Below are 13,162 nucleotides of genomic sequence, written 5' to 3'. Positions count from 1 at the left end.
CCAGGGACGGGAGAGCCTCGTGGGCTGCCATCCATGGCGTCGCACAGAGTCAGGCATGACTGCAGTGACTTAGCAGCAGCAGCATTATTTTATTTGTCCTTGCTTTAGAGGGCCTTGTATAATATAAACACACATAACCCAAACAATCAAAAAACCTAGTAAAGAAATACATGGGCTCCTCTATCATTTGTTACCAAGATCAGACTTTCATCAGTGGCACAGCATAACCTGCAAACATTCTCTCTGATAATGGAACTGTTCTCACAGTGAATGCCATTCACGCCCCAGGGAATCACCTGTCCACTCCTCTTTTTCGCCTGTCCTCGAAACAATAGACAACTGTATCTAAACACTGGGAAGGTTTATGGGTTGGGCCTCTGCCAAGGTCAGTGATGAACACTGATTCAAAGTGCTGAGAGTTTTTAAGTGACAGAAGTGTGAAGGTAAATGACAAATTAATTAACTTTCGAAGACCTTCCTTTCAAATAGCCTAGAAGACACAGACTCTTGCAAAATTAAATACTGGTTCACAGTATTGCTGGTCCACTGAATGACTCCGGTACTCTTGCCTGGAAAATCCCATGAATGGAGGAGCCTGGTAGGCTGCAGTCCCTGGGGTCACTGCCTCGCTTTCACTTTTCACTTTCATGCATTGGAGAAGGAAACGGCAACCCACTCCAGTGTTCTTGCCTGGAGAATCCCAGGGAAGGGGGAGCCTGGTGGGCTGCTGTCTATAGGGTTGCACAGAGTCGAACATGACTGAAGCAACTTAGCAGCAGCAGCAGAATGATTCTGGAAGTACTTACAAATTAGCAGGTCATCACAACAGAATCATTCTGCAATATTCCACAACTCATATTACACTTGAACTTGTGTGCTTATAAATATACACATGACATGCAATTATGTTGGCATCTGAAGAGACATTTAATGCTAGAAATACAATAGATTTATTTTTATAAAATATTTAATACGTTTCAAATATTCAAAGAATTAAAAACACAGCTCTAAGTCACTTTGATTTAAAGGTTTTATATTTATGAATTATAGTCTATAATTGGCCTCAGTTTTAAAAGGTAATTTTGACTATTTTAGGAGAAAATAACTATTTGGAAATGTATATTAAAATAATTCTAAAATTTTCCACTTAATTTGTTTATAAATAAAATATGTTTATACTTTGTTACCTTCAAATAATTACAAGGTCATTTTAACTTTTTATATCATTGTTACAAGTGAGCATAAATGATGTGAAAATCTTGATTATAACATAGATTGTAATTAAGCTGAAATAAGGCAAGAAAATAAAATGTATGTAATAATTATATAATCAGTTCAGTTCAGTCGCTCAGTCATGTCCGACTCTTTGCAACCCCATGAATCGAAGCACTCCAGGCCTCCCTGTCCATCACCAACTCCCAGAGCTCACTCAGACTCACGTCCATTGAGTTGGTGATGCCATCCAGCCATCTCATCCTCTGTCGTCCCCTTCTCCTCCTGCCCCCAATCCCTCCCAGCATCAGAGTCTTTTCCAATGAGTCAACTCTTCGCATGAGGTGGCCAAAGTACTGGAGTTTCAGCTTTAGCATTATTCCTTCCAAAGAAATCCCAGGGCTGATCTCCTTCAGAATGGATTGGTTGGATCTCCTTGCAGTCCAAGGGACTCTCAAGAGTCTTTATATAATACTTTATTATTATTTAGGTCTTTACTTATTATTCATTCATTGCCACTCATGAAAAGGTCATCCATGCATGTACAATGATAATTAAATTCAGTCATATTTAATATTTTGTCCATTAGTCAAATAAAAATTATAACTATACATATATTTTTAAATTTTAATGCTGTTTTGCATGGTAGATTGACATAATGTTTTTCATTTAGCTATTAATATTCAGCAGTCAGATATCCGGGGCACGATGTTTTATTGCCTCTGAAGGTAAAAAAGGGAGTAGAACCAGCAAGCTCCTTTCGCAGCTGGTTGTTGGGAAGTCGGCTCTTGACCTCTTATGCCACCTAAGACCTCTCCTCTCACGGTTTGCTGGAGGCAACGTCAAGGAGGGTGGGGAGACCATAGAATCACAGAGATGGAGACAGTGGGATGCTGAGATTCGAGGGGCAGCCTTGTCTGGGGCCTGGGAACTCTCGTGAGAATAAGGAAGAGGGACCTATGCACACTGCGCCCTGGATGGTGTGGTCCAGCACTTCCGTGATCCTGACTGAGGACGAGTCCAAGACCAGGAGGGCATGGGATGGGAGGAACAGGCGGATGGCTGCGAGAAGTCACTTAAAATAGGTACCTGACTTTATAAAGGAGCAGATTCGGGAGTGATAGAGGTCCAGAGGAGGCCTGCTCTACATAGCTGGCTGGGCAGCGGTCGACCGGCTCCATGTTACATGATGAGGGCAAACCAGGACAACCTCAGCTGTCCCTTACTCACCCTGCTAACGCTTGCCAATATTCCTTCCTCCAGGGCTGGCCCTGCACCAGGAAACCCAAGCGAGTCACCGGGAGTGCGCAGCCTGGCTCTGCCCATGTTGCCTTCCCTTCTCCCTAGCTTCATCTTCCCGCCCCCACCCTGCCCTGTGTCCCGTGTAATTCTGAGCCACCCGAGAGGGCTGCGGGTAATCCCCACGCTGCTTCACACCCACCACGGTTCTCCTCCCGCCGCCCGTCTGTTTCCGGTGGACCTACACATCTTCGGGACCCAGCCTGGGGCCACCTCCCACGTGCTGTCATTCCAGGGTGATGGCCGTGGGCCTCCTGGGGATCCTGTCCAAGGAACGGACTTGTGCCTCCACGGGTACCCCTTAGTATGGAACAGGTCACTCGTTGAAGGGTCTGTCCCCTCTCACAGGGAGTTCTCGAGGCTGAAGGATCCTTTCATTTTTTGTTCCCAGCATCTAGCACAGTGCCAGGTACATAACCAATCACAATGTTTGTTGCCTAATGGAACACAATCTCACTTGAACTTCACTACACCTAGCAGAAGTAGACATATTATTATCTTATTTATGGAGGTGAAGACAAAGACTTACAGAAGTTACCTGGCCAAGGATCTCGGTGTTAAGCCTCCTGCCTTCTAAGGTCACACACACGGGACTTTCAGCTACATTATGAGGGTTAAATTAAATGGCTTTCTTTTTTTAAGGAGGGTTCTGTAGTTGTGAATTCTGTTTGAAGAACAAGGGAACAAGTGGTTCTCAGCTCTGAAGCTGTGGAGCAATAGTTACACACTTGGGAATGGTCCTTGAAGGATGAAGATTGTTTTTGAACCTTCCCTTTGCATAAAGTTCAATTGGTACCATTATCTGGGAAATAATTACAGAGCACTCAGCCCTCAAGAGTATTTATTTATTTGTTTTTTAATCAATCCTTTACAGGAAGCTGGTTTTCACCCAGGTAACTCCTGCAAAATATTTATCCACGACGGAGAAACATTCCTCAGCCAATCGGAGGCATCTCTGTTGTGTGACTTCAACTGCCTCAGTCCCCTTTACTACACACCACCATGTAATTACCTTCAGTGTGAAATACATCCTGTTTCTGCTTGCTCAAACACTCCAGCTGACATTTTCTCTGACTTTCCAGAGCTCTTCTGGGAAGTCTCAGTCAGACAGGTAAAAAGGAGGTCTGACTGGCTAAGCCCCAAACCTCTGCCTCAGAGCGTGTTGGGACACAGCCAAACTTAAAACCTTCCCCGCAGATACATGCACACCTCATCTGAGGAGGTCTCTTGGTCCTTGAGGGAAATGGTCACTGAAGGAGGAGGTAGCTCCAGTTGAGGCACAGAAAATAACTCCCCGGGGCTCTCAGGTATGCCTGTCCTCCAGGTGATACTGGTTCACCTCTTCCCAAAAACAGACCTGAAAATGAGCAACAAGTGTCAGAACATTTAGGTGGAGCCTTACATGGCGCTGGTGGTCAAGAATCCACCTGCAATGCGGGAGACCTGGCTTTGATCCAGGTCTGTCTGATTCCAAAGCCTATAATGCCACATTGGGTTTCATTGTACATTGACCTGTCAGGAGGGCTTCCCGGGTGGCATTACTGGTAACGAACCTGCCCGCCAATCCCTGGGTTGGGACTATCCCCTGGAGTAGGAAGTGGCAACCCACCCCAATATTCTTGCCTGGAGAATCCCATGGACAGAGGAACCTGGCGGACTACAGTCCATGAGGTCGCAGAGTCAGACTGGGTGACTATCACTTTCACTTTAATAGTGATGAACCCCCAAATCTTTGAGAAGCTAATTTCCTCTCCTTTGGCACAGTATCACGAGTAGGTTAAGTGTTCTAAATAGCCAGCATCACATCCCTGCTCTGTCTCTCTGTAGTGGCATGTCGTGGCACAGTTTGTTCAACTCATCAAGGTTGCTTCACCATTTGCCATACGCATCTTTTATTATGTATTTGAGGATGATAGTGCACACAATACCTTACAGCTACTATGAGGGTTAAATAATACAGAGCATGTAAAGTACAGAGCACAGAGCCAGCCAGTCACCAAATATTATTTCTCGGTCCCCTCCATCCCTGGAAGCAGTAGACAGGATCCCCAAGGACCAGCTCAGAGAACAATGGCTTAATCTTCATGAAGGAACCTTGAAGACTGGCAATCAGGGAAGCTGCAAATTGATTCCCCCAAGGGCCAGGCAGGAGATGTAAATAAATGTGGGACGAGGGGCATGACAAATAAAAGAAAGCCTGACCATCCAGAGGGCCGCCTAGGATTATCAAAATACATAGGATCTGGTCCAGTGTTACCAGAGCTTCAAATTTTTTTAAAAGGGAAGCAAGAAATCAAGGTATTTATTTGAGAGTTCCCAGTTTCTAAAAGTTGAGTCAGTTAAAATAAATCAGATAGTTATTACCACAAATAGGTAACCAAAGAGCCCTTACCTGTGTCTGCGTTACCTCATCTAATCCTAACAATTCTGTAGTGTAGGCGTTAAGATCACCTCTTTGCAGATGAGAAAAACGTGGCTTTAAGACGTTTTCCCAGATCATCTATTTGTTAAGAGGTGGAGTTGAGATCAGCTAAGTACCCCAAGTGCTGTTTCTTTCACACTACACAAGGTCTAATTCATAACTGGACTTGAAGAATCCAGGGGGAATCCTAACCAACAAGTTATTGCCACCATGTCTTGTGGGCACAGATTCTTAAGAAACATTGCTTTTTTTTAAAAGACTTTTTTTTAAAATGTGGGCCATTTATTTTTACCATCTGAGCTACAGGCAAGTCCTAACGTGGACCATTTTTTAAAATCTTAAATTGTTACAATATTGCTTCTGTTTTAGGTTTTGTTTTTGTTTTGGGCTGCTAGGCATGTGCGATTTTAGTTCTCTGACCAGGAATCAAACCTTTATTGGAAGGCGAAGTCAACTATTGGGGCACCAGGGGAGTCCCAAGAAATATTGCTTTTATCGGGGAAACAGGAAATCTTCCTCCAAGGCCCTGTGGCTGGAGGCATTTTCTGCTCCACAAACTCATCAGGCTCCTAAATGTCCCCAACCAATTAACAGAGAGAAACCTACACTTAAGACAATCGGGGTCAATATTTGTTATGGCCTTGCAGTCCTGCGGACTAACAGGATGTGGGAACAGAGGCAGTCATCAGCCTCAGGACATGACACACCTCCCACACACACTGCTGGCCGCACCCTGCTGCAAACGCTAAGGGGAGGGTGGAGGGTGGATAGTGTGATAACAAAGCCTGGGAGGCCGAGACTTGCGGGGCTGTGGTTACAGGCCATTCAGATGAGCCTTGATGCTTGTCGGAAATAAAACCTCACCAATAAATTAAAACAACAGTTACCATTTCCCATTCATCAGATTTACAAAGTTTGAAAAGTTGACCAATACCAAGCGTTATTGAAGATGTGGGGCAATGGGAATTTTCACACATGGCTGACAGGAGTAGAAACCAACTCAAACATTGGAGAACATTCAGCAATATGGAAAACGCACATGGCCTGTGACCCAGTTAACCATTCTATGTGTACACACTAAAGGAAATGTCCCTTATGTGCAGAAGGACCTTGATTGTGACATTCTGTGTGTGTGTGTGTGTGTGCGCCCAGTTGCTCAGTCGTGTCTGACTCTTTGTGACTCTTTAGAGTATATATAGTGCACCAGGCTCCTCTGTCCACAGGATTTTTCAAGCAAGAATACTGGAGTGGGTTGCCATTTCCTACTCCAGGGGATCTTCCTGGTCCCGGAATTGAACCCAAGTCCCCTGTGTCTCCTACACGGCAGGCGGATTCTTTACCTGCTGGGCCTTTGGAAAAGCCCTCACATTCTGTATAATAGCCAAAAATAGGGAAATTGATAGATTTTGTGGTATGTTCACACTACGAAACAATAAGCAGAAGTTGAATGAACTGGATTCATACAAACCAACATGGTACACGGTGACATCTTTGGAACATAATGTGAAGGAAACAAAGACATTCATAGGATGATAAATATAACACGCCGCCATCTCTGCAAATGTTTTAAATATATACTATTATGTTAAGTAGGAAAAACAAAGAGACACACTAAATTCATGATGGCAGCGACTGACACCTAAGGAAAGAGGGAATGGAACAGTGGGACTGGGAAGGGGAACAGAAGGGACTTTGGCTTCTCTGACGCATGTATGGTAAAACGTGGACATCTGCTGCGTCTGGCTAGTGGGCACCGGGTGTGTGTTATATTCTCTGTTGTTTTTGACTTGCAAACTTTTCATCCACAATAAAAACGGCATCATGAAGAGGCACTGCCCTGGGAAGCTGCCTGCCTCAGCTCCTTGGCTGTGGCACCCAGGAGTCTCACCACCGTCACGTCTCTGGAGTGGCCTTCTCTCCACTGAGGGCAGAACATGCAGTCCATCTACAGGAAGAGACCTTAGCAAATTGGTCTCTTGGATCTAATCTAATTCTGGGTCCAGGCATCCAGTGTAAGTCAAAGGTGACTCATGATTTTAAAAGCAGGATGGGGCTTCCCTGTGGTCCAGAGGTTAAGACTCTGTGTTTCCACTGCAGAGGGCACAAGTTCGATCTCTGATCTGGGAACTAAGATCCCACGTGCCATGCAGTGCAGCCAAAACAAGAACAAAATAAATATATAAAGGGTGGATTGTCTAGGGGGGCACACTATTTCCAGCCAAACGTTTCCTAGCCTTAAATTGCCAAGATAACGAATGAAGTTTTCTGACAGGTTGTGCGTGCATGGTAAGTCGCTTCTATCATGTCCAACTCTTCGTGATCCTAGGAATTGTGGCTGGCCAGGCTTCTCTTTCTGTGCGATTCTCCAGGCAAGAACACTGGAGTGGGTTGCCATTCCCTCCTCCAGGGGATCTTCCGAACCAGGGATTGAACGCGTGTCTCATGTTTCCTGCATTGGCAGGAGGGTTCTTTACCAGCAGCACCACCTGGGAAGCCCTCCTGAGAGGTCAAGGTACAATGAAACCTAATATGGCATTATAGGCTTTGGAATCAGACAGACCTGGATCATAATTCCAGCATCACTATTTATCACTTGTGGGTCATTTTGCAGAGTAACCTGTCTGTGTCTCGGCCTGCTTATCTGTGGAAGTGGGCAAAAGAATACTTACCTCTTGGGTCTGTTGAAAGAATTAAATGAATAAAGAAGGCACATCCTTGTTCATTCCTTGGATACAGTAGACACTCAGAACAGTACCATATTTCATCAACTCTGTCATACAGTTTCTCTCGATTTAAAAGCTCTGAAAGCAGGGCCTGCTTCCAATCGTTAACATCTTGAAATTGTAATTGGTGGTATTTTGTGTTATTTCTTAGAGGAAACAACATAGAGACACGTCTTGGAAGCAATGGGATCTGAAAGTCTATTAAATATGGTGGTCCCTGATCTTCCTCTTTCAAATAGTAACTGTGTGTAAATCAAGATATACCAGTTAACATTATTAGGCTATTTCTGGATATGTCTTGTCAAACCTAAAGGAACGCACTAAAATAAGAACTTACCTCGTTCTAATCCATCTTCTTAGTCTCCTTGGGAAAAAAATGGGGGCCCCCTCCTGTATCCCCCAGATCAATCACTGTACCTTCAATGCACTTTCTGTCTGCCCTGCAGGGCTGCTGGGAGAGAGGCATTTCAGAAGAAAATATTACGTGCACAGTAACAGCTGTAAACAAGCGCCAAGCTCATCTCCTTAATAAACAACAGAACTATTTGCTGAGCATTTCTAAAAGATAAGAGGAAGTTTGGAACCAGTAAAAAAATGTGATAGGGAAAAGGTGTAAATCCCTGGAAAAAGTATTCTATCTAATAAGAGGGTAATTTATAGTTTAAATTTTTCAAAGATTTTTCATCTATTTTATTTAAAGTAATCATCGCAACCACTTCATGATTTAAGAGAATAAATATTATTATATTATCCTTGTTTTACAAGTCAGACAAATGAGGCTTGGGAATAAGTGGTGGGTTGAGATCATATAGCTGAAGGAAATAGAAGAACCTAAATATTTGAATTTTCAAACTTTCCTCTTTTAATTTTTAAACCATTTTAAAAAAAACTGAAGTATGGTTAACCCACAATGTTGTGTCAGCTTCGGGTGAACAGCAAAGTGACTCAGCTGCATACGTATCTGTTTGTATGTGGGTGTACACTGCCGTCTCTGGGGTCGCACAGAGTCGGACACGACTGAAGCGACTTAGCAGCAGCAGCAGCAGCAGCACACATACACACACACACATATTCTTTTTCAGATTCCCCTCCATTACAGCTTATTACAAGATATTGAATATAGCTCCCTGTGCTCTACAGCGGGTCCTTGTTATTTCTTTTTTACACACTGTAGTGTGTGTGTGTATTCAGTTCCTAAGTCATGTCCGACACTCTGCCACCCCATAGACTATAGCCCCCAGGGGATTTTCCAATCAAGAATACTGGAGAGGGTTGTCATTTCTTACTCCAGGGGATCTTCCCGACCCAGGGGTCAAACCCATGTCTCTTGCGTCTCCTGCATTGGCAGGCAGATTCTTTACCACTGTGGCACCTGGGAAGCCCTACATAGGTAGTGTGTATATGTTAATCCCAAACTCCTAACTTATCCCTCACCTCCACCTTGCCCCTTTGGTAATCATAAATTTGTTCTCTCTATCTGTGAGTCTGTTCCCCTTTTTTGCAAATAAATTCATTTGTATCATATTTTAGATTCCACATAAAAGTGATATCATATGATATTTGTCTTTTCTTCTTGGTTCCTCTAACAGTGACCTAGAAGAAATCACAAGATTTTATTTTGTGGTCTGTTACAACAAGCTGGCGTGCCAGATAATTTATTAGATTTCTTGCTCTTCTGATCACTGTTTGAAACTATTTCATAAAAAAAAAAAAAAAAACCAGCAACTCAGCCACTATCTTTTTCTTTCTTTCCATCTTATGAACCCATACAATCATTTTTTAAAAAGAACATTTGACATTTTGTCATGATAGCAAAAGCCAATATATTCACTGCCATCACATCCCAGCCTGTCAATTTGCCCATGTCTCCTGGCATATTCTGATGAAATTACTGCTCAACTTACAGTGTACTTCCTCACAGCCCTGAAAGAATTCCCCTACCCATTAATCTGTAGCTGTGTTCATCCAAGATGTCAGCTTGATAGCTTATTTTCCATCCTGTCTAACTCACTAGTAACACGATCTGGGAACCAACAGATCGAAATGGAAATTCCTCCTAGAAAATGCAGCCATAAACATGTGCGAAGCTTATCATATGGTAGATTTTTTTTTAATACAGTTCAGAAAGATTAGGATATACATAATCAAGAATACATTTGTGTTTTTATTTTCAAACCAGGAAAGTGAGATCACAGAGTTCCTTGATGTGTGACTTTGATCTTCAGAAAGTTTGTTATTACGACCCGTTGCTGATCAATCATCCACTTTTTCACTTGCTGGAAGGGCACAAGATGGATTTGTTTTCTATGAAAACTCCAGCCAAAACAGCTGGCTAATAATCATAACATTCTCTTAGAGCAAAGGACATTGTCTCCAGCTCTTCTGGCTGAACCTCAGTATGTTTGAAACAGCATATCCTGTTGACGACTTCGACCCAGAGGGTGAGGGAGTGGGGGAAGAGTCAAGGAGAACTCTGAGAACGTGAATATTGGTAACTAAGAATGGAGCCCGCCACCAGCCGTGGTAGACTTGAATAGCAGCCAAGGTTTGGGGAGACATTAGGCTTGTGGTTATATATTTCATTTTAGGCATAGAGATTTCGGTGATGATAAACTATCCAAGTGGAAACACCTTGCAAACTGGGGGAAAAAGATAAGAACAAAATACAAAACTGGGGCTAAAACTGGACTTTATCTTCATTCAGTAATGACACCTCACTATGGAAAAATAACACCTCATTATAACTACACAATAATCAATGTCATCCACATGCTTCTTACCACATGTCTGTGGTTTAGTCACTAAGTTGTGCCCGACTCTATTGCCACTCCGAGGACTGTAGCCACCAGGCACCTCTGTTCATGAAGCGAATACTGGAATGGATTGCCATTTCCTTCTCCAGGAGATCTTCCCAACCCAGGGATTGAACCCGTGTCTCCTGCATTGGCAGGCAGATTCTTTACCACCGAGCTCCAAGGGAAGCCCTACCCTGTGTCTACAAACACATTCATTGTTGAAGTCTTAGAACAAGCCTGCAAAGCAGGTATCATAATCATTGCCATTTTTTCAGATCCAGAATCTGAGACAGGGTTTAAGGGACATGGCCAAGTTTCCCACCCAGGTGATCTGGTCCCCGAGGCCACGTCTTCTAACCACCCTAACATCTCCCAACAGAGCATTACAGATCAAAACGCACCCGGACACCCTAGACCATGCTAATCCCCATGGCAACCCTACAAAGGAAGTACTGTTATGCTTATTTTTACAGATGAGCACACCAAGGCCTTTCTAGGTGGTAAAGTTCCAGAACTCAACCCCACGTCTTCTGACTCCTAATGCAGTGTTCTTTCTGCTCCACCACAGCTGCCCCTGAAAGCTCACGAGCCCCTGCTTTAGGCAGGTAGCATGGACTGTGGATAGAAGAAAGGAAAACCCCACATGTGTTGAGGAGGAAAGAAAGGGAGGTGATGATAAAGAATGAGAACTCAGAAAAACAGAAGTCCAGAGAAGCTCATATCAGATATTTTTCCTTCTAGGAACAGTCTCACCAAATTAAGATTGACCACCTTCTGTAGGCAAAGTGCTATGTTTGGTGCTGAAAGAAAGCTAGCTGCAGGGCAGATGCAATGGTAAACACTTCAGAGAAGACCTGATTCTTGTCTTTGATGAGCTTATAATCTTATTAGAGAGTAAACCAGACATTAAACACAAACAATGGCTGACCTCCATCAGATGAATGAGACCGAAAAGCACCTGAGGGCTTCAGAGGAGGCAAAAGCTACAGGTCACACTGTCAGCTAACGCTTCCTGAGGGAAGATGGTGCCTGAGCATTCTAGTAGAATCATTTTGTGCTCTTGTTCTTATTATTTTTAAGCACATCTGCACATTTATCTTGATCTTCTGGAGCAAGATGGGAGAAAATGAGTTCAAATCCTTTCCTCCTTCCTACCTCTCTTCAAAACCTAAAAAATGATGACAACTTTTCTAAGCAGAAGACTGAGATGGCTTACTTAAGTGCCTGCTTCAGTTCTAATAGCTATCCTGTGCTGCGCTAAATCGCTTCAGTTGTGTCTGACTCTTTGTGACCCTATGGGCTATAGCCTGTCAGGCTCCTCTGTTTACCCTGGGCCAAGAAAATAGGTGTTATTTACACTCTCACCCCAAAGGCATTGGAAAGTGCTCTGAATATGCCCAAGGATCCACCCTCTAGCTGTTAACTAGGTCAACAGTCCCTTGAGGAAATAATCTCCCTTTTAGAAATCAGGTAGCTCTGCCTATAGATAAAGAAACATAAACCATCTGATTCTTGATTACTAGAAGCAACTAACCCAGTGTGAGCATTTATAAAAGTAAAGGAATCTCAAAAATCTTATATTTAACCATGAACCCCAAGTTGTAAATCTCTGTAAGTCCAGCTGTGTCAAAACAGAAGCCTAAGATAAACTCTTGAAGTTTAACAAGCCCCTTTCCTCTTGATGTGGTATCCCATTTCTGCTGTTGAGTTGGATTTCTAGACATTGAGTCAATTAAAGGGAATTATATGAGGCACATAGAATAGGCAGATTTGTAAAGATAAGAGGCCAGAGGAGAGGCAAATGGGGTGCTTGTGTTTAATGGGTACCTATGGAGTTTTGGTTTGGGAGGATGACAATGTTCTGGAGATGAATAGTGGTGATGGTCACACAGCAGTGTGAATGTACTTAATGCCTCAGAACTGTCCGTTTTAAAATGGTTAAAATGGTGAATTTTATGTTCTATATATTTTATCACAATTTTAAAAAAGGAAGATAGGGAACTTGTTTTAAAACACATTATTGTCATTTGCAGCAAGATAGATGGACCTGGAGATTATCATACTAAGTGAAGTAAGTCAGACAAAGACAAATATATGATATCACTTAAATGTGGAATCTAAAATATGATACAAGTGAACTTATTCACAAAGCAGAAACAGACTCACAGACATAGAAAACAAACATTGTTACCAAAGGGGAAGGTGGGAGAATAAATCAGGAGAAGGGAATTAGCAGATACAAACTACTGTATATAAAAGAGATAGACAACAAGGCCCTACTGCATAGCACAGGGAACTATATAAAATATCTTGTAATAACCTATAATGGAAAAGAATCTGAAAAAGAATATATATGTGTGAACATAACTGAATCACTTTTCTGTACACCAAAAACTAACACAACATTGCAAATCCACTATAATTCAATTTCTTTAATGTTCTTTAAAAAAATGAAGAATTAAAATCTTCTAGGAGCAATGACCAGGGCAATTGCCAACTTTTAATGACAAGCCAGTTTCGAGTAAGCTATTTGAAAAGTACCATGAAAGAAGGGAAAGGAGAAAACAAAGCTTTTAAAGAGGATACAAAGGAACGTCAGACTGTTTGCTAGGAGCCATAGTATGAGTAATTCAGGTGAACCGTGGTTGTTTCCTGGATTATTTAAGGGAAGATTCAGTCACCAGATGGCTCGTTCCACAATCTGATAGAAG

At 42.8% G+C, this 13,162-nt stretch overlaps 1 long non-coding RNA gene across 1 annotated transcript; it reads right to left on the bottom strand.

Annotated features, from left to right (window-relative positions):
* Positions 1–3,342: 3,342 nt before the first annotated feature.
* Positions 3,343–7,894, bottom strand: LOC123328919. Its single transcript, XR_006543921.2, has 2 exons — positions 7,603–7,894; positions 3,343–3,868 (listed from the first exon to the last, which is right to left on the bottom strand). It is a non-coding gene; the product is annotated as an uncharacterized LOC123328919 (long non-coding RNA).
* Positions 7,895–13,162: the final 5,268 nt, after the last annotated feature.

Source organism: Bubalus bubalis, chromosome 13 (genome assembly GCF_019923935.1).
Source record: "Bubalus bubalis isolate 160015118507 breed Murrah chromosome 13, NDDB_SH_1, whole genome shotgun sequence".
In the NCBI taxonomy this organism is placed as follows: domain Eukaryota; kingdom Metazoa; phylum Chordata; class Mammalia; order Artiodactyla; family Bovidae; genus Bubalus; species Bubalus bubalis.
This window is presented reverse-complemented; position numbering and strand designations above follow the sequence as displayed.